This window comes from Stomoxys calcitrans, chromosome 4 (assembly GCF_963082655.1).
Source record: "Stomoxys calcitrans chromosome 4, idStoCalc2.1, whole genome shotgun sequence".
Taxonomy (NCBI): domain Eukaryota; kingdom Metazoa; phylum Arthropoda; class Insecta; order Diptera; family Muscidae; genus Stomoxys; species Stomoxys calcitrans.
In genome coordinates, this window is record NC_081555.1 from 87,191,704 (window position 1) to 87,218,859 (window position 27,156).

Here is a 27,156-nt window from a genome sequence, read left to right on the forward strand (position 1 = left end):
ATGAAAGGGCCGACGGTTTGGCGGAGAAGGCCAGAGGTCTGCCGTCAATAAACTTGGTTGATCCGAAGCCTTTCCGGTCAACGCAGTTCGAGTTAAGGGCGTGGCCGACGAACGCGTGTAATACGATGGAACAGCGAAACAGTCAGTAGAACGACGAAAATCCTATGGGGTGATCCGGATCGTAAAAAGACGAGGCTATTACTGAAAGGAAGCAAGAAGGAGGTCAGTATAGCTTTTGGTATCATAACAGGACACATAGGACTACAAGCTCACTTATGCAAAACCAGTGCGGCAAGTGATAGCATGTGCAGGGCATGTGGGGAAGATGATGAGACGTTGTGGCATTTTTTATGACATTTCCCGGCTTTCGCGGCTAAAAGACACCGGTACTTAGGTGGGGACACAATACCACACATGAACCTACTTAGGGAAGTGGTATGGAAAAATATTAAAATAAAAATATTAACATGCATATATTTAGTCTTCTCTGGGTTAATGTTAATACCCTTGGGTCTAGCTCAGTCATATGCCATATGCAAGACCCTTTCAGCACTTCTGCATAGCTCCTTTGGATCCTTACCCCTTAGAAGTTCAAATCCCTCCTCAGTCGGCATCCGTAATAGGTCATTTATGGTGGTCACCCATAGGAATGGCGATAAAATGCCCACCTGTGGCGTGCCTTGTGCCACTTTCTCCTTTATATTTATGCCAAGGGACACACAACTTATCCACCTGTTCCTTAGCATATGGTTTATCCAGTCTCTAAGGACAGGGTCCAGCCGGTACTGGTCTAAGGATTGGAGCAGTTTGTCGGTCCACACATTCCGTAAAATTCTAAGACGATTTAACTATGTCCGTGCAACGGTCCGTCCGTATGTGTGTCCATCAGTTATAATCACGCTACAGTCTATAAAAAATATTAAGGATTTTTTAAGTTGCATAGAATTCTTAACTTTTAGTTTTTAGAGCTCACAACAAACCAACAAAAATACAACAGGCAAAGCTGTATGTCCGTAGTGACATGGGGCGGATTAATATCCGCACCCTCTTTTTAACCTAACCTAACCCATTTTAGACCACTACTCCTTCTTGTGGTGCAATCGCTTTGAAACTTTACATGTAAGCAGCTTTCGGTTCCCTGATAAATAAAAGGTACACTTGGTGTTTCTATGAAGTATCGTTCCCGAGGATTCAAGGTTGGAAAAAGATAGGTCAGGTGTTACATTTAATATCAAAAACAAGTAAAAGCTTGTTAAGTTCGGCCGGGCCGAATGGTTTATAAATAAAGTATCAAAAATAAATCACTTTCTCAAATTGTTCTAAAAGTGCAAAACTGAGTGCATGCGACAATTTTGTTTACTATTTTTTGAGGGGACTTTTGTTTTATTTCCTACATTTTCAGTTATTGTTATGTTATCATCATAATTGAAAGAATGTTCGGACAAAAAAAGTTTTTGATTTGTCCTATTTGTATACCCTCCACCATAGGATGGGGGGTATACTAATTTCGTCATTCTGTTTGTAACTACTCGAAATATTCGTCAGAGACCCCATAAAGTATATATATTCTTGATCGTCGCGACATTTTATGTCGATCTAGCCAGTTCCGTCCGTCTGTCTGTCGAAAGCGCGCTAACTTCCGAAGGAGTAAAGCTAGCCGCTTGAAATTTTCCACAAATACTTTTTATTAGTGTAGGTCGGTTGGTATTGTAAATGGGCCATATCGGTCTATGTTTTGATATAGCTGCCATATAAACCGATCTTGGGTCTTGACTTCTTGAGCCTTTAGAGGGCGCAATTCTCATCCGATTTGACTGAAATTTTGCATATAGTGTTCTAGTATCACTTCCAACAACTGTGCCAAGTATGGTTCAAATCGGTCCATAACCTGATATAGCTGCCATATAAACCGATCTTGGGTCTTGACTTCTTGAGCCCCTAGAATACGCAATTCTTATCCGAATAGAATGAAATTGTGCACCACGTGTTTTGTTATGATATCCAACAACGGTGCCAAGCATGGTTCAAATCGGTCCATAAACTGATATAGCTGCCATATAAGCCGATCTTGGGTCTTAACTTCTTGAGCCTCTAGAGAGCGCAATTCTTGTCCGAATGGAATGAAATTTTGCATGACGTGTTTTGTTATGATATCCAACAACGGTGCCAAGTATGGTTCAAATCGGTCCATAACCTGATATAGCTGCCATATAAACCGATCTGGGGATTTGACTTCTTGAGCTTCTAGAGGGCGCAATTCCTATCCGATTTGGCTAAAATTTTGCATGACGTATTTTATTTTTACTTTCAACAACTGTGTCAAATAAGGTTAAAATCAGTTCATAACCTGATACAGCTGCCATATAAACCGATCTGGGATCTTGACTTCTTGACCCCTAGAGGTCGCAATTATTATCCGATATGCCTGAAATTTTGTACGATGGATCCTCTCATGACCATCAACAAACGTGTTTATTATGGTCTGAATCGATCTATAGCCCGATACAGATCCCATATAAATCGTTCTCTCTATTTTACTTTGTGAGCCCCAATGGTCCGAACCGGACCATATCTTGATATCGTTTTAATAGCAGAGCAACTCTTTTCTTATATCCTTTTTTGCCTAAGAAGAAATGCCGGGAAAATAACTCGACATATGCGATCCATGGTGGAGGGTATATAAGATTCGGCCCGGCCGAACTTAGCACGCTTTTACTTGTTTTGCCTAAGAAGATATGCCGGGAAAAGAACTCGACAAATGCGCTCCATGGTGGAGGGTATATAAGATTCGGCCCGGCCGAACTTAGCCCGCTTTTACTTGTTAATTTTTAAAATTCGAAAGAAATACATAAAGTGAAACATCCACTCGCTTTTACTTCTCAATGTATATGCACCGAAAACACTTTTTTAATGCACACAATTCCGAAGCCTAGTTATTATCATTGCGACCACATCAATGCTGTATTAAAATGAATTAATACCTTGGGTTGTCATCGATACTGGAGATGATAATCGATATGAGAGGGCCACTTATTTCTTTCTACGAACGTGTCGGCTATTGTGTAATTAGAATGAAGGGTCATTGTTGCGAAAAATTAGATAATTATTGCAATCTTATGTGCCATTTTTTCATTATGAATCTTTTAAGCTAATTGCTTTCAGATATATGTATACTATTTCTTATTACCTATCAGCACATTCATTATTGTAATGGTGTAAATTATGTTTCTCAGAAATTTTTCTAATCAAAGTTTCCACCTAAAAGCTCAGTTTCTTATTTCGCTTCACTTTTGCTAGACGTTCATCATCATCATCCCACTTCGCATTCTCATCAACATAGCTAATGCATTATTCATCTTCATCTCTTGTAACGTTTAATATACCTATGATAATTTTCATTCCCTTTTTTTTGTGAAAATAAATTCGAAGTTTGCGCAAAGCCAATTAGTAAAGTTACATCGACCATAGTTTCATAGCAGAATATTTACTTTTAACGAGATTAGTAGAAGTTAAAGCTAACATTTGTACAATGGCAACTATTCATCTAGGATAAGATATTGTGCATTGTCGCCATAGAAGCGTAGAACAATAGAACCACAGCAGAGCACGGGGGATTATGAAACAGAACTGTATGCAAGTAAACCTTGATAAATTATACATAGAGACATGAGGACAATTAGTCCTTAGGAATTTTTGCAATATCATGGTGTCATTAGAGATAATGATACAACGATTTTTCCCTTGTTTTCTTGGTAAAGAGAAAGTGACATGACTGTATTAAAAAAATAAAAAGATCTACACGTAAATCTTACTTAAGTTGATTGTATTTTGAACAGCTGTGGTATGAATGAACATTTATTATATAGCACTAAATCATTTAACCCAAATCTCCAAAGAAAAAAACCCACATCTAATTTAATTAGATGAGCTTTAAAGAATACTTCTTTCGTAAGGTCAAACTCAAAGTTTCGACAAGTAATATGCTTCATGTCTTTGCAGACTATCGAATTCATATGACTTTCAGGCAGGAACATGAGCCTCCACACAGATCTTCTTTTTATATACAATACATTCTGCGAGTTGTTCAGAACAAAGAGTTTGTTTTTAGTTCCCTCTGTAATCCTGTGAGGTTCTTCAAATGGACTGTATTACTTTCGGTTGGCTCATAGATTGTAAGGGAAAAAACCCAAAATGATAAGTGTGCTAAGTTCGGTCGGGCCGAATCTTATATACCCTCCACCATGCATCACATTTTCCAAGTTCTTTCATTTACTTTTTCAAATATATATGAGCTATATGAAGTTATTGACCGATATGAACTATACTTGTGATGATGTACCAGACACACTTGGCATAGTTGTTAAAAGTCATACCAAAACGACATATGCAGCCAAATCAGATAAGAATTGCGCCCTCTAGAAGCTAAAGAACTCTTATCGGTAGATCGGCTTATATGGCTAGTATATAAGGTTATGGATAGAGATGGGCAATGGGCAAATACCCAAAAGGTATATACCCGGGTATTTATCCATGTATAACCAAAAGTTTGGCATTTATAATTTTGCAGATATCTTGGGTATAAAAATATTTTGCAAAAAATTGTTGATGATTTCGCATTCTTTGTACATAAACCCGATCTTCTGATCTTATGAAATCGGATTTTAGTTATAGACCGATTCTCCAGACTTAAAGTCTTGAGGCAATATATTGGTCATTTTTCAAAATTTGGCACAGTTAGTGAAGTGTGCTTCAGATAGGACTATATTTGGATATAGCTGCCCTATAGACCGACCAAATTTCTAGAAGGCATTTGTTTTAAATTTCGTCAAAATCGGATGAAAAATGCTCCTTTTTTGGGCTCAATACTCTGTATCGGGAGATCGGTCTATATGGCAGCTATATCCAAATAAGATCCGATCTGGACGATGTTCGGCACAAAGGTGAAATCGGATGAAAAAAGCTCATTTTATAGGCCCAATACTCTATATCTGGAGATCGGTCTATATGGCAGCTATATCCAAATATGGTCTGATCTGGACGATATTCAACAAAAGGGTTAAGAGGGATACATATAAGAGCGTGCTAAGTTCGGCCGGGCCGAATCTTATATACCCTCCACCATGGATCGCATTTGTCGAGTTCTATGCGCGGTATCTCTTTTTAGGCCAACAATGAATATTGAATAAGAACTGTTATGCTATTGGAGCTTTATCAAGTTATAGTCCGATTCGGACCATAAATGAATGCTGGACATTGTAGAAGTCATTGTGTAATATTTCAGTTTATTCGGATAAGAATTGCGCCTTGTAGGTGCTTAAGAAGCAAAATCGGGAGATCGGATTATATGGGTGCTGTATCAAGCTATTGATCGATTCAGACCATATTAGACACGTATGTTGAAAGTCATGAGAGAAAAAGTTGTAAAAAATTTCTGCCAAATCAGACGAGAATTACGCCCTCTAGAGGCTCAAGATGTCAAGACCCAAGATCGGTTTATGTGGCACTAATATCAAAACATGGACCGATTTGGCTCATTTACAATCCCAACCGACCTATACTAATAAAAAGTATTTGTGCAAAATTTCAAGAGCCTAGCTCTACTCCTTTGAAAGTTAGCGTGCTTTCGACAGACAAACGGACAGACAGACGGACAGATGGACGGATAAGGCTAGATCGACTTAAAATGATATGGAAATTGCAAAATTTTTCCCCATGGACATTCCATTAAGGAACAGGGGCAAACTTCTCACATATCAATGAGTGCAGTTCGATTCAAGTTTAAGCTCAATGATAAGGTGCCACCTTTTTATACCCGAGTCCGAACGGCGTGCCGCAGTGCGACACCTCTTTGGAGAGAAGTTTTACATGGCGTAGTACCTCACAAATGTTGCCAGCATTATGAGGGTAAAACCACCACTGAAAATTTTTTCTGATGGTCTCGCCAGGATTCGAACTCAGGCGTTCAGCGTCATAGGCGGACATGCTAACCTCTGCGCTACGGTGGCCTCCTCCTTAAAATGATATGACGATAAAAAATATATATACTTTATGGGGTCTCAGACGCATATTTCGAGGTGTTACAAACAGAATGACGAAATTAGTATACCCCCATCTTATGGTGGAGGGTATAAGGCGCATTACACTAAATCGGGAGATGGTCTACATGTCACCTATATCCAAATATGGTCCGATCTGGACCACATTTGACAGGAATGAATAGGGGTCTACCAGAACACACTGTGCCAAATTTCATCGAATTCGGATAATAAATGGATCTTTTATGGCCTCAATACCCTATATCGGGAAATCGTGCGGTCGGTCTATAGGGCAGCTATATCCAAATAAAGTTCGATCCGAACCACACTTCACAGAAATGCGTGATTCTACCAGATCTCACTGTGCCAAATTTCATCGAAATCGGATGGAAAATAACCAATTTATTGATTCAAGACTATAAGTCTGGAGATCGGTCTATATAGCGACTATATATATTGTAACTAAAATCCGATTTTATGTGATCAGAAGATCAGGTTTATATACACAGAATACGAAATCATCAAAAATTGTTTGCAAAATATTTTAGACCCAAGATATGTGCAAAATTATAAATACCCAAAAAAAATATTTATTGGGTATTTACCCAATAAATACCCAAGCATTGGGTATTTACCCGATAGAAACCCATCTCAAGTAATGGACTGATTTAGACCATACTTAGCACAGTCATTGGAAGTCATAACAAATCGCTTCATCCAAAATTTCAGCCAAGAACACTTCTTGAGCTTCTAGAGGGCGCAATTCTTATCCGATTTAGCTGAAATTTTGCACGTAGTGTTTTGTAATGACTTATAACAACTGTGCCAAGTACGGTCCGAATAGGTCTTTAACCTGATATAGCCTTCATATAAACCGGTCTCCCGATTTGACTTCTTGAGACCTTACAAACCGCAATTTTTGTCCGATTTGGCTAAAATTTTGCACATAGTGCTCTGTTATGACTTTCAATAACTGTGCAAAGTACGGTCCGAATCGGTCTTTAACCTGATATAGCTCCCATATAAACCGATCTTCCGATTTGACTTCTTGAGCCCTTACAAGCCGCAATTTTTATCCGATTTGGCTGAAATTTTGCACGCAGTGTTTTGTTATGACTTCCAATAACTGTGCCAAGTACATTCCGAAGCGGTTTATAAACAGATATAGCTCACATGTAAACCAGTCTCTCGATCATCCTTCTTCGATTCCTTGAAGCATTAATTTTTGCTGGTTTAAGTATGGTATGGTATGGTTTGATGTGTATAATAAAAGTATGCAAATGGGTGGTGAGTTATCAAGATTCGGCCCAGCCGAACATAGCACGCTTTTACTTGCTTTTATATCCTCCACCATAGGGTGGGGGTATACTAACTTCGCCATTCTGTTTGTAACACCTCGAAATATGCGTCCAAGACCCAGTAAAGTATATATATTCTTAATCGTCGAGACATTTTAAGTCGAACTAGCAATATCCGTCCGTCTGTCCTTCCATCCGTCCGTCTGTCTGTCGAAATCACGCAAACTTTTGAAGGAGTAGAGCTAGCCGCTTGAAATTTTGCACAAATACTTCTTATTAGTGTAGGTCGGTTGGGATTGTAAATGGGCCAAATCGGTCCATGTTTTGATATAGCGGCCATACAATCCGATCTTGGGTCTTGACTTCTTGAGCCTCTAGAGAGCGCAATTCTCATCCGATTTTGCGCAAATTTTGTACAACGACTCCTCCCATGGCCTTGAACATACGTGTGCAATATGGTCAGAATCGATCTACAGCTTGATCCAGCTCCCATATAAACCGATCTCCCGATTTCGCTTCTTGAGCCCCGAATCGGACTATAACTTGATATAGCTGCTCCTTCGTCCTTAAGCATTATTATACTTTGTTTGCCTAAAAACAGGTGGAGGGTATATAAGATTCGGCCCGGCCGAACTTAGCACGCTCTTACTTGTTCAATTTAATATCAGTTGAAAAGGAAACCATTTTTAACTGGCCTTGGGTTATGATTATTTTCTAGAAGACTTTTGAAATTGTCTTGAATAGACTGAGTTTTGGATTTTTGAAAGATATTTGCATTGTAGAAATTCCTTTTCAAAATAGACGACCTTCTCCTCAAGCTAGTAAGTAAATGTTTCGGACCACTAACTTCATGAGTTGGTCCATTAAGCTATACAAATCATGTCCTTGGTAATACCAAAACATGATTATGTTACTTCTTTAGATGTAAACGCAAAAACCATCACCTTTTATTACTAAATTCACATCACTCATGTAGGCATCTCATCATTCCATAGGAATATTAAAAATCTTTTGTGGCATACAGTTGATAAATGTGTGTAAATTTGCAACATTACACCTTTCGTGAGTGTGTCTCACTCTGTGAATTCCACTTTAGTTAATTTGATATGTTTTGCTTTAGTTCCTTTCCTTTTTTTAGTTCTGTTCTAATTAACTTTTATTTCAATGCGGTTTTTGTGGGTGGTCTGTAGTGGTGACTTTAGACTTGGTCGATGGTTTATTCGCACCTTCCTTAACAAATTAATGAATGAATGAATGAATAAGTGAATGTCTGAATGCATTCAGAAACCAACACAAAGGTAAAGTTTATACAACTGTAAACAGGACCGTCGTTAGAATTCATTTGAAGTGTTGCGAAGTAGCAGCTTAGATACACCAACTATTCTCGCTCACGCCAATCTAACTATTCGCTCAATCTCTTCTCCTCTTCTCTGTCGACTAATCGAGGTTCATTGCACTTCAGTCTGTACGTATAGTGGATATAAATCTGTTTTGTATTTACCCTGCTTGGCTAGCAAGTACACGAATAGCAGGCTATTTATCTGTGCAAATGTTGCACATTTAATATTCCTGTGTTGAGATTTTGGAAATCTCTGTTTGGAATACGGATACACTGTGAAAAAAGTGAGGAATTAATATTTTGCTACCTTTTATACCTTTTATGTGTTAGACATATAACTTTATGTTTTTCGTAATGCAATGATATTGTTCTAATAATTTTTTTTTTCTGTATAACTTCGTTCACAAAAGCTTTTCTCAGTGTAGTTGTTTCAATTTAATTGTTTAATACGATGTTAAAATTGAAAATGTTTAACCAAAAAAAATGCACTCCAGATTCTAAGTTTTTGGTTTAAATAGTAAATTTACACCCCGCCCGACACGAGATAACCCTAAGCACAGAACAGGCTAGAACTAGAACTAGCTAGAATGCTACCGGGCGCGTCCACAGATTGCCGTTAGTATAAAGCTTCGTATTTATATGGAGAAGCTGCAAATCCGGCCGCGGGCAGTTAGCGATAGCGAAAGGAGAGTCTCATTTAGGGGTTACTGGCACTAACTCTTTCTTAAATACTAAGTGCCAATAAAACTCCCATGACAAGGCGAGTTATTGGCGCCTTCAAACAACCAACGGTCAACATTAGCGTTTGTTCCTAAGTTAAAGGCGGCTGAGGGTGAGCGTCGCACATTGGGAGAAAATCGAACAAAAAAAAAATATACGTTTGAGAACGGACAAAGATAACACTTTGAAATTTCAAATGGTTAGAGCTGAGGAGTTAGTGGGATGGTGTACAAGGAGAGGTGGTGTAGAAAAATTGTTCGGGCTGCCAAATTTTTATTTGTGGTCCAATTTAAATTTATATTTGCTGGATAGTGCTCAAAATTCTCTATAAAAAGTCCGCTTGAGGTCCATAATATATCCACTGTTTTCCGGGATTGGAAATCGAGCCACTAGTTTTTACTAGTTTTGTTTTTCATTTTCTCCCACTGTGTGTCGGATCTTGAAGCTAGCGGCTCATGAAATCAAAGGAAACATGCGATCCCACATAACCCATGCGGTTGGGGTGCTGGGCCAATAACCCGCACCCGGAAAACTATGAGGATAGCCTAAGAAACAAAAGAATAGTAAAAACGGACTCCCCTAACATTGACGACCCACGCACACATGAACTGGAATGTCGGGACTCTTTATAGAGAAGGTGGAGTATACGCACTGGCGGATGTATTTAGAAAGTACAAGGCAGATATTACTGCCTTACAGGAAGTTTGATGGATCGGGAAAGACGACGCAACAACACCAAACGGTGACTATACTATAGCTGCCATGACTCGAGAAAAGAATTTGGACGTGGTTGGCTTGTGGTTAATCAAAAACTTAAACACCTTGTCTCCACGTTTACTAAAGTGGATGAGAGGCTAGCCACAATCCGCATAAAGGCCATATTCTTCCATATCAGCCTTGTTTGTGTCCATGCCCCAACGCAAGACAACGACAAGCAGGCCAAGGATATTTTCTATGAACTCCTAGACAGAGAATACGACCGCTGCCCGCCCATGATTTTAAAATTATTCTAGGAAGGAAAATATCTTTGGTCCAACAGTCCGAAAATTTAGGCTCTACTAGATAACGTCTGATAATGGGTTGCGGCTTATAGACTTCACCGCGGTTGAAAATATGGTAGCTTTTATGGGAGATTTTAATGCGAAGATTGGGTAGGAAAATATCTCCTGGTCCATCGTTCGCAATGCGAAAAAATTTGCCTCCACGAGATAACGTCCGATAAAAGTTTTAGGCTAATAGACTGGTGAGGAACCAAATTGATCTCGTTGCTATAGATCAGTGATGGGCACACTAAAATAGTTAAAAATAATATGTGGGCATAGGAATTTATGTGTGGTTGTGTGTTATTGCCCATCTATGTTATAGGTGGAGACATTCATCTAGCGTGTTAGATGTACAATCGATCCGCACCCGTTTGAGCGTGGCGAGAAGAGTATGATCCGACTCTGCACGAAAACTGGACATTGAAAAGCTACAAACATAAGAGATGGCCTGGGCATATTCCACTCGGCTGATCTAACTGCCTGATGAAAGCACTCCTTGTCTTGCTGATGTAACAGGGTTGTGGCAAATCATTACTCACTCTATGGAAATTGCAATGAAATCCGTCCTTGGGTACCAGAAACCACACCCAAGAAATCCACTACCAAAAGTTTCGTCACTACCAAAAGTTTCGAAATGCTATTGAAGCCAAGGTGGAGGAGAAACGTCGATTCCCCAGAAAGAGAAAGGAAATTGAAAGACGTGATTGTGAGCGAATTGAGATGTTCAAGGGGCAAAATGACGTTCGGGAATTTTACCAAAGAGTCAAATACCAAACCGAAGACTTTGGTGTAGGCACATCCTCCTGCAGCGACAAAGATAGAAATCTGGTATCTGATGAAGATAGTGTGCTTGGGATATGGAATGTAGAATGTCCTTCTAGTCAGAATGAGGTCCAAGTAGCATTTGCCCGACTAAAGAACAACAAGGCAGCAGGAGCCGATGGGTTGCCCGCTGAACTATTTAAGGCCGGAGGCGACACGCTGATACGGAGTATACATCAGATTGTCTTCGCAATCTGGTCAGAAGAACGCATACCCGATGTTTGGAAACTAAGCATACTATGTCCCATACACAATAAAGGGGACAAGACCGAATATGCCAACTACAAAGGTCTCCTTCACATCGCATACAAGATACTCTCAAGCGTATTGTGTGACAGATTAAAACATAAAGTTAATGAAATAAGTGGGCGCTATCAATGCGGCTTTAGACCAGATATTCATACTACCCTAAATCGTGGAAAACACCAGAGAGGATACGTAAACTCTACCATCAAAGGTATTTTAAGCAATATCTGAGTTTTTTATCCCTGCTAAATCAATACAACTTTGCAGGATGACGTTTGCTGCAGCACATTCCCTGGAGAATAGAAAAAAATCTCTCTAAACCATTCAATAGCAATTCTCTTTAATATCGTCGTGTGAATCGTTGTGACACACTATTTACAAGAGAACACATGCTACTCGCCTAACTGGAGAGGGTTGGGAAACACAACTTTGAGATAGACAGTTATCTACCTCGGCACAGCCGAAACCTAAACGAATGGCACCAGTTTTGAAAAAAAGGATGAATAATGCTGGCAATCAGATGCAACTTTCGATTGAGCAATCAATTTAGACAGGCCAAATTTTTAATATAGAAGACAATGACATTGCCCGTGTTGTTGTATAGTTCCGAGGCATGGGTACTTGTAAAAGCAGGTACGTATGAACCACGAACTGTATAAGCTGTATAACGACGTTGGCATAGGTAAACGTATTAAAACACAACGGTTGCTTTGACTAAATCATGATGACACAATGAGTGAAGAATCTCCAGCGAAAAAGTCTTTTAAAGGCGACCACGGTGGTACACTCAAAACGGGACGACCAAAACTCAGATTGAAAGATCAAGTGGTGAAAGAAACTTTGTGTTAGAGATTGGAGAAGGAGCGCAGAAGATCAGGGGTCTGAGAAGCTATTCTAATTTCGAAGCTTTTCTAAGTAACACTGAACGTCTGGGTTCGAATCCCGGCGAGAAATTTGCCATGTAAAAACTTCTTCCCAAAGAGGTATCGCACTACTGCACGCCGTTCATACTTGGCTATAGAAAGGTGGCCCCTTATCATTGAGTTTTAAACTTGAATCCGAGAGCATTCATGGATATGTGAGAAGTTTGCCCCTGTTCCTTAATGGAATGTTCATGGGCAAATTTGCATTTGCCAACATACACTCAAAGAATATTGATAAAAAACAAGGGAAATCTAAATTATAGGAATTACTTATGCACGAACATTCCATTCCATCCGAACATTTTTCCAAATCAATGAGTGCTGTTCGATTCAAGTTAAACTCAATCGCTAACGGCGTGCCGAAGTGGGTGAAGTTACTAAATGGCTGATATACCATTTTTATACCCAACATAGAAGGAAGGGGATATATTCATTTTGTCATTCCATTTGCAACAAAACGAAATATCCATTTCCGACCCTATAAAGCATATATTTTCTTGATAGTCGTAAAATTTTTGCCTGTCTGTTGAAATCACGCTACATTCTTTTAAAATAGAGATATTGACAGACCCTTTTTTTTGTCCAAAGGCACATACAGTTCGAAGATGGGCTTCATCGGACTATATCTTCATATAGCCACCATATAGACCGATCTGCCGATCGGCTCATAAAAACCACATTTATTATCTGATATTGCTGAAATTTGAGACAGTGAGTTGTGTTGGGCCACTCGGTATCCTTCTTCAGTTTGGCCTAGATCGGTCCAGATTTGGATATAGCTGCCATATAGACCGATGTCTCGATTTAAGTTCTTGGCCCCATAAAAAACGCATTTATTGTTCGATTTCGCTAAAATTTGGGACAGTGAGTTGTTTTGGGCACTTAGACATCTTTTTTACAATTTCGCCTAATCAGTCCAGACTTGGATATAGTTGCCGTATAGTTCGATTTAAGATCTTGGGCCCATAAAATGCGCATTTTTTGTCCTATTTCGCTGAAATTTAGGACAGTGAGTTGTATTAGGCCCCTCGATATCCTTGAAGATGGCCCAGAAAAGCCAAGATTTTAATATTGCTGTCATATAGACCGACCTCTCGATTTTAGGACTTGGCCCCATAAAAGGCGAATTTATTATCCGATTTCGCTGAAATTTGACACAGTCACTTATGTTAGGTTTTTCTACATCCGTGTCTTATGTAGTTCAAATCGGTCTATATAAGGATATAGCTGTCAAAAAGACCAATATTGAATCAAAGTTGAACAGCGACTTGTATTTTTATACCCTGCACCATATGATGGGGGTATACTAATTTCGTCATTCTGTTTGTAACACCTCGAAATATGCGTCTGAGACCCCATAACGTATATATTCTTGATCGTCATTTTAAGTCGATCTAGCCATGTCCGTCTGTCGAAAGCACGCTAACTTTCGAAAGAGTAAAGCTAGCCGTTTGAAATTTTGTACAAATACTTCTTATTAGTGTAGGTCGGTTGGGATTGTAATAGCTTGATATAGCTGCCATATAAACCGATCTTGGGTCTTGATTTCTTGAGCCTCTAGAGGGCGTATTTCTCGCCCGATTTGACTGAAATTTTGCAGGTAGTGTTTTAGTATCACTTCCAACAACTGTGCTAAGTATAGTTCAAACCGGTTCATAATCTGGTATAGCTGCCATATAAACCAATCTGGGATCTTGACTTCTTGAGCCAATAGAGGGCACAATTCTCATTCGATTTGGCTGAAATTTTGCATGAGGTGTTTTGTTATGACTTCCAATGACTGTGCTAAGTATGACGCAAATCGGTACGTAACCTAATATATTGGGTTGCCCAAAAAGTAATTGCGGATTTTTCATAGAGTCGGCGTTGACAAATTTTTTCACAGCTTGTGACTCTGTAAATGCAATTTTTTCTTCTATCAGTTATCAGCTGTTACTTTTAGCTTGCTTTAAAAAAAAAGTGTTAAAAAAAGTATATTTGATTAACGTTCATTCTAAGTCTTATTAAAAATGCATTTACTTTCTTTTAAAAAATCCGCAATTACTTTTTGGGCAACCCAATAGCTGCCATATTAACCTATCTGGTATCTTGACTTCTTGAGCCTCTGGAGGGCGCAATTCTCATCCGATATGGCAGAAATTTGAATCAACGGCTTCTCTCATGACTTTCAACATACGTGTCTAATATGGTGTGAATCAATCAACAGCTTGATACAGCTCCCATATAAACCGATCTCTCGATTTTGCTTCTTGAGCCCCTACAAGACGCAATTCTTATCCGAATGAACTGAATTATTACACAGTGACTTCTACAATGTTCGGCATTCATTTATGGTCCGAATCGGACTATAACTTGTTTGTACCTCTCAATGACGGACCATATTTGGATATAGCTGTTGTGGCTGCATAAATAGTACATTTTTCACCGAATTTGACGAAAGGGGTTTACTTATATATCTGAGGTGATGGGAACCCAAAGAAAGTTCGACCCGGCCGAACTTAATGCCTTTGTACTAGTTTCAAATGGTAGAGTATTTCACAAATTTCGCCTGCATTAAGATTAAAATGTTCTTGGATTCGAACCCAGGCGAATGGCTTGTTAGACGAACATGTTAGCTCTGTGCCAAGGTGGCCACCATAAAAGGATTATTTATACGACTTAATAAAAGATAGCCTCTGTGAGCTCTAATTTCTGAGTGATTTCTTCAGCATTTCAGCTGGTATATCTCTTATGACAGCTGTATTATTGTCAACTATGCAGTTGAACTCTCCCTTAACATTAGAAAAGTCCACAATTTCCTATCTATTCATGCAAAATACATTTCGTTGTAACGTATATAAATGTGTCCTGTAGGTTAAGGATGTGTAAATAAATGTGACCTTTATGTACATTATTCGGTGTAAAAACAAAGGTTAGCACTGGAATTTCATGAGCCAGTAAAAAAAAATAATTTAATAATATGAGCACGTATATAAAAATGTAAATAAAGAGTAGGTAGACAATATTTCGACATTGAAATCTCTTTAAATATTTTCCAAATATTCTTCGAACATGAAACTGTAGAGGGCCAAGGATGTGCCTCAATTCTACCTATTCAGAATATCTTTTACACGCTTTTTATTAGTTTTTTTATTTCGATTGTGCGAGGCAACCTCGAAACTTTTCATGCTCAACCTCGTATTTGCAGATTTGTTGAAAATCCACCACCTTTGGGGGTGAATGAATGGATAGCCATTGTTGGTGTTGAGGATGTGGATGTGATTCATGCAACGATTGTTTGCTCCACTGAGGTGGTTGGTATTCATTTTATATTTTGATGGGAGGAATGGTATTCGCATTGTGCATGTTGATAAAAGGTCATACAGACACACGTGCAGTGTGTGTGAAGGTATATACATTTATGCAATTTGTTGGATGAAATGCAAAAGATGATAACTGACAATTTAATAATATAGAAAATTAAGAAATCTATTTAAATGCATAAACCTGCAAGTATTGTCAAACTAGAAATGAGTGCTCCCCATATGATGGATATGGAGACGGTGTGAACAGTCTACTCCACCTTATCTTAGGCAAACCTTAGAGGTAAAAGATTGACCGATTGACCAAACTGGGTAAAAAATGTGACCTCAATAGTCAGCGTGGAAAAGTAAAAGTTATGGTGCGGGGGCGGATAACCCAGTACCGGCGGCGAGTGATCAGACCAATAGCAATCATGGAAAACCACCCCACCCTCTCCTTCTTAACATATTAGTTTATGCTACAAGCGCACCCCCAGTCATCGGACTAAGGAAAAGGTGGCCAAACCAAAGGAGAAGCCCAGATCAAACCATGACAACCATTTAATACAAATAGTGCTTCAGATTTAGACTCCGTCCTCGATAACGTCTATAAAACCATAATTGCACCTACATCGAAAAACAATGTATGCAAATTTGTTGCAGACAAACAAAAACCAGCCCGGGCCACAACAAAGAGAAAACTGAGCATGATGTGCCTAAAATTTCCTCAAATGTGCAGACGAGAAAGTCCAGAGCATAAAGAGGAACTTCCTATTACTCCAGAGGTTATGTACTTGGGAGTTATTCTTGACCAGAAGCTAAGCGAAGAAACATCCAGGAAAAGGTCCAAAAGGACTGAAAGCGCTCTTCTCCCGTCGCAACTCAATAGGAAAGACTTGAGGACTTAAGGCACACTGCAAGTATATGACGGTTGTATTGCCGATTCTTACCTATAAGTGGTGTGGCATCTTACTTTACTTTAATTGGCTATAACAGAATATTTGTTTTACTAGCTGAACGTTGAATAGCGTTCCAAGCGCCTCGATCTTCTGCGCTCATTCTAAAATCTCTGACACCAAGTTTCGAGGTGTCTCCCACAACTTGAACTTTCCATCGGGCTTTTGGTCTTCCGGTTTGCGTGTACCACCGTGTTTTCCTTCAAAAGACTTCTTTGCTGGAGCTTCTTCATCCATTCTGACAACATGACCTAGCAACGCAGTCGTTGTATTTTGATGCGTGTAACTATGCTATCGTCGTCATACAGCTCATAGTGTAGTCTTCGTCTGTCGAGAGGTGGCCTTGTTTCTAAACTGCTTACTTAGTCCAAAGTAGCATCTGTTTGCCAGTATTTTTCTTCGCTTTATCTCAAAACTGGTGTCATTCGTTTCGATTACGGCGGTTCCGAGGTAGATAAAGTTACTGACTGTCTCAAAGTTGCGGTTCCCAACTTTCTCCATTTTCTTTATCTGCTCGGTTGTGCAAGGATTTTTGGGAGTTGAAATCATCCATTTCGTCTTATCTCCATTTACTGCCAGACCCATTTTCACTTCAGTGGTGTGGCATCGGGCTTTGGATAACATTGCTCTTTGCAGTATGGTCGAGAATGTACAGGATATGGACGGGTACAACGTCTTTCAGACGGAGGTGTTCGCTGTCCTAGAGGCACTGGGGACGTATCAGTCAGCCTTTCCCAAGCTTCTTGATATGGTGGACGCCTTCAACGATATCCGCGCGAATGCAGAGTTATCTGCTGTTGTGGGTTGCATATTGTATTCGAGTATTTCGCTACACACCACGCCATTTAGCCGGGACGGAGAGATATCACAGGGAATTGTTAAGCGGATGAGCTTGCGAGACTAGGAACTACCTTACGCAATCCAAGGGAATTGGTTGTCCCGAAGGACAACGAATGATAGATGGTCACAAAGGGGGGTCTGTGAGTATTCCAAAATTATATGGCCTAATCTAGACTTGAAGAGGTCTACCGCTTTGCTCACACTGGCTAGAACAGACGTCTCAATCATTTTGTCCGTCATGGCAGGTCACTGGCTGATCGGAAAACATGCTGACAGACTTAAGATTGCCAGTAACGATTTTTGCCGAAACTGTGAGGACATCGTTCTAGAAGAGAATATAGAACACATGCTTTGTGTGTGTCCCGCACTGAAAGTCAGATGGAGCTTCACGCAGGTTCTCAATTCTTTGAGAACTTGTCTAATTTAGCGGATGTGAACATTCGCAAGTTGTTGGACTTTTTAAAGCGATAAGTATCTGCCTTCTCCTGTTCCTCTGGTATCACAATGGATGAAAACATCAAAGTGAGTCTAATGGCAGACTGCCACTTAAACCTAATCTATCCTGGGGCTGAGGAAGCATGACATGGGACTGCTGATATCAATCCTAATTGGTCATTGCAACATCAGATCTTTGACGTTGACGGATAACAAGAAGGCGTAAAGGCTGTCGAGCTCCTTATTTTCGAGGTGAAAGCACAGTGTAATAGATGAAGACTTCTTTCCGACCCTAGATTCCTTCCCGGCACTTTGCTCGTTTGTCATTCTGAAGTTCTGTATAGGCCAGTATTGACTGAATGGACCGTACTCTCAGTGAGAGCGATAGTTTTATCCCGGTTCTCTTGAAAAGCGAAAGATAGAACACAACAAACTGCTACAACAACAACAAGTTTCAGCTCTATATCTCACTTTTTGGTGGCGGCAATGTGTTTACAACAGAGGAAGGTCAGACGCAAGGACATTGTTAAATCAACTTAGAATATAACGATGATCAAGAATATATATACTTTATAGGGTCGTCGGAAATGGATATTTCGAAGTGTTGCAAATGGAATGACTATATGAATATACCCCTTATCCCATGGTGATGGCCATAATGAGCGATAAACAAACTGAAAGATTTACTCACTTTTCTTTCTAACTCGTACTTGAGTAAATTTTTGGTTAAATTAAAATTGTTATGAAATTGAGGCTGTGCAGTTGTAATATTTTGTATAGCTGTTTCGTTTTGTATTCTACACAAATTTTATGAAAACCTATCTTGTTTGACGGTATACGTACGATTCATGTCTGTGACTACATTTTACCACCTTGATTGTTATGTTAGCCAACCAAACTGATTAGAACAATACAGAAACTGAGCACGTTCACGACCACGCCGTCATCATCGCCATCGCCCACAAGTTTTGCCAAGAGACAAAATATTCAAATTTTCTAACTTCCAACAGCGCTTACAACAAAATGGCATGGCCGTTGTTATTGTTAACTAAGAGATTTATTGTTGTTGTTTGGTGTTTTCACAATTTTTACATCCTAGCTATTTGGATGATGTTACATAGCACCACTCCTTTTGGGATATAAACTCGTGTTTGTTCTATTTTCATGTTTCACACAGAAAATGCTAAAAATATATTCCATTCCATTTTGTGTGATTTTTTTCTTTCATTCATGCAAAAAGACGGGAAAAATTTTCACTTGCACAAAATTGAAATTTAAAAAAAAGGGAAATGTTGCGCATCCTAGAAAAGGGAGACAATGTAGCTAAAATCCTCTTCACCCAAGTAAAAGCACTTCTTCTACGTTACGTGGGAAGAGCAACGAACAGCAAGTTATGATCTTCCACAAAATATTCACAGCAAATTGGTACACCAGACAGGGACAAACTTAAAATGTAGGATAAAGGATGTTGAATGTGCGTCAATCATTGACGCCACTACATTAGACAGCAAATGTTAAAGTGCAGGCGATTTCCATGAGAAATAAAACCTAAATGATGGTAATAAGAAATTAAATCTACTTTGAATTGTTATGATGGTCATTTTCCTTTGCAAAAGTTGGTAAAATGAAAAAAATTCAAAAATGTCATTTGTCGCCTTTAAGGTCGGAAACAAAGGAACTGAAATCGCATTTCAATTATGCCCCTTTAGGGTTCAAAATATTATTATCACATATCAATAGTAAGATCTATATGGTCCAAAGTTTGTTTAAAAGGAACGACAACTGCACTATCTAGCAACTCAAAGGCAAATCGCGAGGTACAAGATGTACCATATATTGCTTCTAGTGGTGCAAGATGTATAATCGTGAGGTTGGTGTATATGGAGCCACTTTCTGTGTAAATACGGGCCGAACTTTGGATACCCACCACCTCGGTTATATATGTAAACCACCTTTCATCAAAATCCGGTGAAAATTGCATACCTAAAGTCCCGAGCAGTTATATCGAAACATTTTCCGATTTGGACCAAATACTAATAAGTTCAATTGTGAATAACAAAATATTGATCTTTTTAGTAGCTACATATAAAAATAAACCGATCTGAACCATGTACAACATGGACGTCGAAAAGCCCTACATAAGTCACTATGTCAAATTTCAGTTAAATCGGATAATAAATGCGCCTTTTTTTGGGGCCAAGACTTTAAATCGAGATATTGGTCGATATGGCAACTATTTGCAAATCTTGATCGATCTAGACCAAATTGCAGAAATATGGCGAGGGTCTTAACTTAACTCTCTGTCTCAATTTTCGGCAACATCGAACAATAAATGCGCCTTTTATGGGCCTAAAACATTAAATTGAAAGATCGGTCTATATGGCAGTTATATCCAAATCTGGACCGACCGGAGTGAAATTGAAGAAGGATGTCGAAAGGCCTAATACAACTCACTGTCCCAAATTTCGGCGACATCGGACAATAAATGCGTTTTTAATGCCCCAAAACCTAAAACCGAGAGATCGGTCTATATGGCAGCTATATTCAAATCAAGACCGATATATGCCAAATTGCAGAAGTATATCGAGGAGCTTAATCTAACTCACTGTCCCAAATTTCGGCAACATCGGACAATAAATGGGCTTTTTATGGCCCCAAAACCTAAAACCGAGAGATCGGTCTATATGGCAGCTATATTCAAATCTAGACCGATCTGTGCCATATTGCAGAAGTATGTCGAGGGACTTAACTTAACTTACTGTCCCAAATTTTGGCGACATCGGACTATAAGTGCCCCTTTTATGGACCAAAAACACTAAATTGAAAGATCGGTTTATATGGCAGCTATATCCAAATCTGATCCGATCTGGGCCAAATTGACGAAGGATATTGGAAGGCCTTAGACAACTCACTGTCCAAAATTTCAGCAAAATCGGATAATAAATGTGGATTTTATGGGCCTAAGACCCTAAATCGGAGGATCGGTCTATATAACAGCTATATCCAAATCTGATCCGATCAGGGCCAAATTGACGAAGGGTGTTGAAGGGCCTAACACAACTCACTGTCTTAAATTTCAGCAAAATCGGATAATAAATGTGGCTTTTATTGGCCTAAGACCCTAAATCGGCGGATGGGTCTATATGGGGGCTATATCAAGATATAGTCCGATATAGGCCATCTTCGAACTTAACCTGCTTATGGACAAGGTTTCAGCTCAATATCTCTATTTTTAAAGACAGTAGTGTGATTTCAACAGACAGACGGACGGACATGTCTAGATCGTCTTAGATTTTTACGCTGATCAGGAATATATATACTTTATAGGGTCGGAAATGGATATTTCGATGTGTTGTAAACGGAATGACTAAATGAATATACCTCCATCCTTCGATAATGGGTATAAAAATGTAATCCCACCACAGGCTGTAAATTTCGTTTCTAATGGTGTTGCATATGGAGAGTGCATTTCCTACCCAGTGCCAAGTCTACGGTGTACAATGCAGCACTTTATAACAGTTGCTATTTTTTCATATATACCTACACCAAAATAATGACTTACACTGAATATTAAGCATATTCGTGAACGCCAACATTTAGGTAAACTGTGCGTAACTTCACTCGTAAAACAGCTGATTCCGTATCTAAAGCAAATTTTGTTTGAATGTTTGAAAATGTTTTTGTCCGAGTCCTCCGTTTAAAATGCAAAAAAGAAAAACAACAAAATAATCTGGAGAGCTGTTTATATGGGAGCTATTTCTGGTTATGAACTGATTCAAGTATGTTGAAGATCATAAAATAAGTTGTTGTACATAATCGGACTAATTGGATATGAATTGCGCCCTCTAGAGGCTCAAAAAATTTAATCAGGAGATCGTTTTATATGGGAGCTATACCAGATTATGAACCAGTTGTTGGAAGTCAAGACAAAACCGCTTCATGCAAAATTTCAGCCAAATCGCATAATAATTGCGCACTATAGCGACTCACGAAGTCAAGCTATGAGCTATATCAGGTTATAAACTGATTTATACCATACTCAACACTGTTAATGGAAGTCAGAAAAAATCACTTCATGAAAAATTTCAGCCACATCGACTAATAATTGAGCCCTCTCGCGGCTTAAGAAGTCAAGATCCGAGATCGGTTAATATGGGAGCTATATGAGATTATTAGCCGACTTGGACCATACATTACACTGTTGTTGGAAATCATAATACAGCACTCTATGCAAACTTACAAAAATTGCGCCCTTAGAGGCTCAAGAAGTCAAGATCCGCGATCGATTTATATGCAGCTATATCAAAACATGAACCGATTTAACCTATTTACAACACTACACTAAAAAAAAGTATTCATGCAAAATTTCAAGAGCCTAGCTTTTTTTTCGAAAGTAAGGGTGCTTTTGACAGACGGACGGACAGGGCTAAATCGACTTAGAATATCAAGACAATCAAGAATGTATACCTTGTGGGGTCTCAGATCAATATTTCGATGTGTTACAAATGGAATGACGAAATTGGTATACCCCCCATCTTATGGTGGAGAGTGTAATAATTGGAGTTTAAAACATATTCAATTAAATTTTTATACCCACCACAATAGAATGGGGGTATACCAACCTAGTCATTTCATTTGTAACACCTAGAAATATTGATCTGCGACCCCATAAAGTATCTATATTCTTCATCGTCTGGATATTTTTAGTCGGTCTAGCGATGTCCATCCGTCCGCCTGTCGAAATCACGATAGCGGTCGAGCGCATAAAGCTAGTCGCTTGAAATTTTGCACAGACATATTTTATTAATGAAGGTCGTTGGATATTGCAAATGGGTCATATCGCCTCAGATTTGGATATAGCCCCCATATAAACCGATTTCCCGATTTGACATATTCAGCCCCTAGAAGCAGCAATTGTAACCCGATCGGGCTGAAATTTTGCATGTAGTGTTCTAATACGACGTCCATAAACCGTATTAAATGCGGTTGAAATCGGTCTATAACCTGATATAGCTCCCATATAAACCGATCTCTCGATTTCACGTCTGTATCCAGTAGAAATCAAAATTTTTGTCCGATTTGGCTAAAATTTTCTACATGGTGCTCTCTTACGACTTCCAACAACTGTGCCATGTACGGTCCACATCGGTCTTTAACCTTCTGTAGTTTGCGTATAAGCCGATCTCTCGAATATCCTATTGTAGTTCGGTTCTTACAAGCTTTTATTTTTGCATGGTTTGACAAAAATTTGGTACGAAGAGTAATGTTATGCTTTTCAACAAATTTTATTTTGTGTCAATTTTACCCAGAATCCATGGTGGTGGGTTTCAATGTTTCGACCTGGCCGAACTTAGCACGTTTTTACTTTTTTTGCTCTTTAACTTTCGTATATGAATATGTTTGGTTGCAAATTGAAAAGTGCAACACTTTGAAGGGATTGCGGCGACATTTGCAAAATGTGGCTCCGTATACGTGCAAATTTTTTTATGAAACCGGTAACACCATAAGTGTCGAAGCACCAGAGGTTAGCGTCCATGACGACAAGTACCTGGGTTCACACCTTGGCAAGAACATCAGCGATTATTATCCTCTCCTAACAGCGCACTGTGGGCGAAATGATCTATCTAGAGCCTCAAAACTTGTGGAGCCAAATTGGTTCATGTTATGGTACAGCTGCTATACAAACCGATCTCGGGCTCTTGATTTTTTGATCCCCTAGAGGGCTCAATTCTTATCCGATTTGGCTAAATTTTGGCAGGAAATGTTCTTTTATGACTTCGATTCTATAGAATTTAGATTTCTAAGACCAGAGGAATGTTTGTGATCGATAGAGGTAAAATATTGCCGATTTTAAATAAGTTGAAAATTGAGCTTTGCGGCACTAGATCTGTCAATACTATGACATGTGGCGGCACGCCGTTTGGACTATCCCACAAAAAGGATATCCCTTATCATTGAGCTTAAACTTGAAGCGCACATCACTCATTGATATGTCATGGGCAAATTTCCAATTTGTTGCCTTTTATATCTTCCCATGATATCATTCTATCTATCCGTCTGCGGAAATTACGATAGCGATCGAACGAATAAAAATATCCTTTTGCATAAAGACTTCTTATTGAGGTCATTGGGAATTGCAATTGGCCCATGTCGTTTCAGATGAGTATATGATGAATATAACCAGCATATAAACCGATCCTTTGTTTTTTTTTTTGGTGAAAAGACTTGCGGTACGACTTCCAACATCCGTGCCAAGTATGATGTAAATCAGCCTGTCTGTTTACATCGGCCATATAAATCGATCCCCCGATTTGATTTTTTTTTTCGTTCGTTTCCACGTCACTCACACCAGCCTCTGCCGACCGAGGGGGCGTACACCCCATAGTCCGAATTATGGAGGGTAAGTAGAGGGCTACAGAAATTTCACAGCCAGTTAAACACTATAGTTAAATATACATCTAAAGCAACATAGATATTACGCAATAGTGAAAGGACAATAAGATGAACAGTCTTCTCTGGTAACTTCTACAACAAACTACAGATGAAGGATAGAATTTTTTATTACATGAATAGGATCGGTGAAGGATATACTAGGGTTGCCCTAAAGTAATTGCGGATTTTTCATATAGTCGGCGTTGACAAATTTTTTCACAGCTTGTGACTCTGTAATTGCATTCTTTCTTCTGTCAGTTATCAGCTGTTACTTTTAGCTTGCTTTAGAAAAAAAGTGTAAAAAAAGTATATTTTATTAAAGTTCATTCTAAGTTTTATTAAAAATGCATTTACTTTAGAAGCCAAAATATTCATCCGATTTGGCTGAAATTAGCAATACTCAAACCAAATACCCTTTAAAACCTATAACCCCATATGAATTCTTGAGTCCATAGAAGGCTCAATCAATACCCGATTTTATTGTTACCAAATAATTCAAATACAAGCTCAGTTAACAAGGATAAATTTTTGCGGTATCCATGGTGGTGAGAAGTCAAGATTCGCCCTTGCCTAACTCAGAACGTTTCTTCTTGTTTAGTTTAACTCGCTTAACTCAATTTTAGTTAAATTAATTACATCAGTTAAATTTTCCATTATTTGTAAAGAAAAAAACTTTAAACTCAAACTAAAGCCCCATGACACGGCAACTTTTGCCAACTAACAAAAGCCAAAGTTAAAATTCTTAACTCACAGCATTCACATCAACTTTAATAGAGTTATGGAAATATTTCGGTATGACATACTGATTTAATATTTAAAGAAACGAACAATAAATATGTCAAACCACGGCAAGCGTAAATGTTTCTTTAACTTTTAGCTGGAGACGTGTTGCAAGAAAAAAAAAGTTGCGAAACCAAAAAGTTGGTATAAAAGTTCCAAAATGGTGCTGTACAACATAGAACAAGTATTTGCAATCGTAGGTATGATGTTATGTCTCAAGCAAAACTTTGGTTGAAGGAAATTTTTGTTTTTGGTTGCCATCCTCACAACAAATGTCAATCAATGCCATAGATCAGTAAGGTCCTGACATCGAGAGCAAACATACATTAATGTCAACGTCATTCAAAACAAAAGTAGGCATTGTTAAATTACCGATTGATTGATGGAGGTTTATCATATCATTGCATAGGGGAAATATTGATATTAAAGAGAATAATTATACTAAATTGTTAGAAATATTCTTAATAGACAAAATGTCCATGAAATTTTCACTAGAGACAAAAATTTTTTCTAAAAAATCATTAAAGAAATAATTTGAAAAAAAAACTTTTTTAAATATACAAAATTAAAATAAAAATTTCTTTAAAGGCATTTTTTTTTTTCAAAACTTCTATCTGTTCCGTTCCTGATTTCAAATTCTCAAAACACAGAAAATTGTTTTGCCTATATTTTCGAAGACCTTCTCTTTTAAGATTTGAAATCACTTGAGGTTCCTATTTTATATAGAGGTTTGATAAGAGAATGCATTCAAACATCAACGTTGTAAAAGGGCCTGAATCCGAGGATAATCCACTGGCTCTACAGGAGCGTGATTAGATCAATACTATCTTACGCATCAGTAGTTTGGTGGACTGCGATGGAAAAAAATTGCAACATAAGGACCATGCAACAGGTTCAGAGAACATATTTTCTTGACATAGGAGGAGCGATGAAGACTACGCCCACTAGGGCACTGAAGACTATTCTAGATTAAGTGTGAGGCAGCCACTGCGGCTATAAGAATTAAGTTGATGGGGGAATGGATTGACGATGATAGCAGCTCATACTCGTACCATCGCGGTATAATCGAGGCGACGATAGGAAACCTGGAAGGAAGGGAATAGGTTTCGGATCGGATACCTGAGATGAACCTTGAAGTCGAGTGCGCGGCACTGCTGCCATCGGCACAATTCAATTCAGTTTCCTCCCCCAAGATCACTTCTAGGTATTTGGCTTTGTCAGTTATCGAAATCGTTATATTGGGAAACTTGATGCCTCGTGAACAAGCAAAAATCGATCTTTTTAGGTATAACATTGAGACCCCTAGGTCTAGCCTAGTCATATGCCATCTATAAGACTCTTTCGACTCTTCTGCATAGCTGTTTCGGGTCCTTACCCCTTAGAAGTATCATAACATGGTCTGCGTAGCAGACAGGTTCAAATCCTTTCTCAGTCAGCATTCGTAATAGATTATTTTTGGTGGTCACCCTTAGGTGTGAAGATAAAATGCCCCCCTTTGACATAGTCATGCTGTTTGTATTTGAGCAGTTCGCTGGATATCCTACTCTTTATCATGGTATTCACAATACGTTCCATGGTTTTGAGTAGAAAGGACGTAAAGCTTATAGGTCACTAGGCCTTTGGTACAGCATAACTTGTCTTGCCCGGCTTGGATATAAACACCACCCTTGCCTCCTGCCAGGCTTTCGGAGTATAAGCAAATCTTGGCACGCTGTGAAAATTGTGCCCAGATGGGGCACCAGACAGACCTCCCCCTTCTGTAGTAAATCCGGGAATATTCCGTCGGGTCCGGGTGACTTAAATGGTTTGAAGCTTCTCGAGGATTCCTTGACAATATATTCTGTAATGATAAGCTTTCAATCAATCTCATTATTCCCATAATCCTGCCTTATCATGTGGAAAATGCGTTTTTATCAAAAGCTTCAACATCTACTCCATTGTCTCTGCCCTCACTCTCATGTCGTCTACTAACTTTTCAGTATGGATATGAGTTTCTGAGTGAAACT

The 27,156-nt window shown here is 38.9% G+C and overlaps 1 protein-coding gene across 13 annotated transcripts in view; it reads right to left on the reverse strand.

The window, feature by feature from the left end:
* Positions 1–27,156, reverse strand: part of LOC106090068 (MAP kinase-activating death domain protein) — a 211,703-nt gene that overhangs the window by 124,142 nt on the left and 60,405 nt on the right. The gene's annotated exons all lie outside the window — the stretch shown is intronic.